The sequence below is a fragment of the Xenopus tropicalis genome, chromosome 1 (assembly GCF_000004195.4).
Source record: "Xenopus tropicalis strain Nigerian chromosome 1, UCB_Xtro_10.0, whole genome shotgun sequence".
In the NCBI taxonomy this organism is placed as follows: domain Eukaryota; kingdom Metazoa; phylum Chordata; class Amphibia; order Anura; family Pipidae; genus Xenopus; species Xenopus tropicalis.
In genome coordinates, this window is record NC_030677.2 from 98,345,897 (window position 1) to 98,349,402 (window position 3,506).

The following is a 3,506-nucleotide window of genomic DNA, read 5'->3' on the forward strand; positions in this document are numbered from 1 at the left end:
CTGTTTCAGTAGTCTTTATGTGCTGTATAAAAAAAAAAACTCCAAACCCTTTTCTAATCCTTTTGAAACAGCTACATTGGGATGAATTCCACAGCTTCATAGCATTCTGTGGGTTGATGTCCTTTGGAAAGCTACAATGGATGCATGGCACCTTTCTACTAAGATTTTTTTCCCCCACAAGAGTCAGTGTATAATTGAGACTGCACTCCATTTGCGGGAAATGTTAGTATATATAGAATAAATATTATTATTATACTTTTCTATATTATGAAAAATATTTTTTGTTTAGTTGTTTTGGTATTTAAAGTGTTACAATCTGGTATAGGCATACTTAATTTAAAGCCAGTTTGATTGCATTGTTGCACAGCCTGCTACTGTTGCCACATATGGTTTGCCTTATTAGGATCTTAGTTTAACATTCATTGTCCCTATTAACTACAGTTGTAAACCATGTCAAGCTCCTCAAGGCTGGTATGAGTGGTGTAATGATGGGGAGCTGGGCCCTGGGTAGAGCAGTTTTCCAGGTGAGCAACTTCAGCGGCTGGCGAGCACAGGTGCCAGACCAGTAGAGTTAAAGCCATAGAGCAGACCATGTGAACACTACCTGCAGCATGGTTATTATGCCCCTGGTTAGTATGTTCTGCTGTCCACTTGTCTTACACATCTTCTTTTCTGGGGCAATTTTCTTAGGATATTCAGTGTATGTGAATTTGGTACTGGTGTTTCACCACTGGTTTTTGCAATGGGGGTTCTGACATAAGAATTTTGCTCATTGTGAAAGGGTTTTACCCCATGCAATATATAATGTTATTTTTCCTCAGGTTTCTTGGCAGCACTTACTTAGATGTTCTCCTATGGGTAGGAAAAAACTACCACCTCCAATAAACTTGACACCCTCCCCCTTAACCCATAAAGCACCCTCTCTTTCAAGATGCTTCAGTGTTTTTTTTTTCTGACCGCCCCCTTGGTGGTGGTAATGCAGCCTTATCCTCACACAGAAGGCCATCTTGCTGTTAAGAATGTCCAACCTATAGCAGGACGTCAGTTAGTTGATTGTGCCCCCTGTGAGTGATGAAGAGAAGTTCTGGTAGTTTTTTTCCAGACCTCATTCTTGGCGTGTGCTTCTAAGCTCCAGGTTTGTTTGGCGTGCCTGCCTGCGGAACAAAAAGTAAAATAATTACAAAAAATGAAGACCCATTGTTTCAGGATAGCACTCTCTACATCAGGGGTCCCCAAACTTTCTTACTTGTGAGCCACAGTCAAATGTAAAAAGACCTGGAAACCAACATAAGCATCATAAAAGTTCATGGAGGTGCCAAATTAGGGTTAAAATTGGCTATTAGGTAGTGTCTATGTACACTGTCAGCTTACAGGAGGCTTTATTTGGTAGTAAATCTTTTTTTTATTCAACCAAAACTTGCCACCAAGTCAGGAATTCAAAAATAGCTACCTGGAAAAGAACTACCTGGTTTGAGAGCAACATGTTGCACACAAACCACTGGTTGGGGATCACTGCATAAAAAGTTAAGGCGAATGACTCCTTTAAATAAGACCATAGCAATCAGATAGCTGCTGAAATACCAAATGGAGAGCTGCTAAACAAAAAGCTAAATAACTGAAAAACTATTAAAAACAAAAGAGGACCAATTGCAAATAGTCTCAGAACATCAATGTCTACATTATATTAAAAGTTAATTTAAAGGTGAACTTCCCCTTTAAGCTAACTGATCCCAAACACAAATTGATGGAGAACCCCTCACAGAAGTGCACGTATGGATACTTTTACATCTGAAGCATTTTAGGGTAAAAAAAAAAAAAAAAAACACTCCCATCCGCACTTTTGTGCAGTATCCCTGGAAGTCAGTGGGAACCGCAAGAGGTAGTTGGGAGCTTAATTTTTTACACCAGCAGCAAGTCTCACATTAGCTTTAGATCAGTCTATGTATGGCCCATCTTTAGCCTCCCCAAAGAAAAGTCACCCTCGGCCTATGATGAGTCTCCTTCATTAACACACAATGAAGAATACATTTACAGAATATTATGTATGTTACATTAATATATAAAGGGGAACACTAGACTGTATTTCAAGACTTGATATTCTAGCCTGTAGAACCTGTAACTGCTGGGGGCCCAGGAGGAGGTATAGGGACCCAGTGGTGCACTGACATAAATATTCTATTTAATTTTATTTCCAAAGAGTATTGGTGGCTTAGAATGTTTTTGCTTTGGGGCCCATTTTACCTTATTTACTCCACTAAGGGCTGGCTTTGATAGTGGGGTACCCCTAGGCTCAACACAACCTGACTGGCAGTACTGGGGACTGAGTTTCCAGGAGATTTTCACAGTTGTTTTCACATGAAGTGCATATGCTGCCTGAATAGCATGCTGTACCTAGAATCCTGCCACCCTTGACCGGACCCTTGTGGCCTTTCTGTAGATCCACTGTTACATGAATTTAACATTAGTCATTTTTAAAAGTTTTGAAAAAAATGTTAATTTTAAAATCAAAGCCTGTCAAATATCAGGTTTTTCCAGTTTATTCCTTAGTGCTTGGAAATATAATCACCAACTACAGAAATCCACATAATAGACTTTTGTTCTGCAGTAATATCCATTAGCTAAGTAAACTGAGAAGTCAGCATTGCTATTGTAAAGGGAAATATATTTTAATCCTCCTACTGTGTAGAAGAGCAGGTGCAATGAGAACATCGCCAATGGTTACCTATATGGAGAGATGCTGAGGGTGGAGCTTAGGGAGTATCCTGAGAAACCCAATCCTTCAGTCCTTTATATGCGGCATGTTCCTGTGTATGGGTGTTTAATGATTATTCAGGACCCTCAGAAAGAGCCACACATTTACACGGACATCAGGTAAAAATTATGTTTAATGTTCAAAAACAAAAGAAAGGGGGTTTTAATGAACTGTGGAAGCATTATGTTCTGTAATACATAGGTATGTAGGAGATAAGGGCTACGAAAATCACATTTCTTAGTTGTCTCGTGCACTTTTTGGGCTTACCTACATAGTTGCACTTTGTCACTCAGTTAACCTCTTAGGACTTGCCCTATATGGCATATTTTTTGTGTGGATTATGTAGTAAAAAAAAATATAGCAAAATGGCTAAGTTTTTGCATCAGAAAACACAGCTACATCATTATAACATTTTACCTGTAACTCGCTTCATATGGAAACACCCAACAGTTTCATGCATATATGCAGAATAACATATCGGCTCTAACAACCTGTTGTTTTATTTTGCTTTTATATCCTGCCAGCCACAGGTCTTTTTTGTTTTACTGGGGTATTACTATTTGCTGTCATTCTTATACTGCAATATTTAGCTGATGGCTTCAGTTTGCAAGGCACGTGTATGCACATGTTAACCCTTTCACTGTCAGTTACAAAAAGGGTTTGCCCTAAAGCTTCAGCTTTAAATTTGATTTATGTTTGCTTTCTTAATAATGCTATATATATATGACATTTAGAGATTCATTCCGGAATTTCA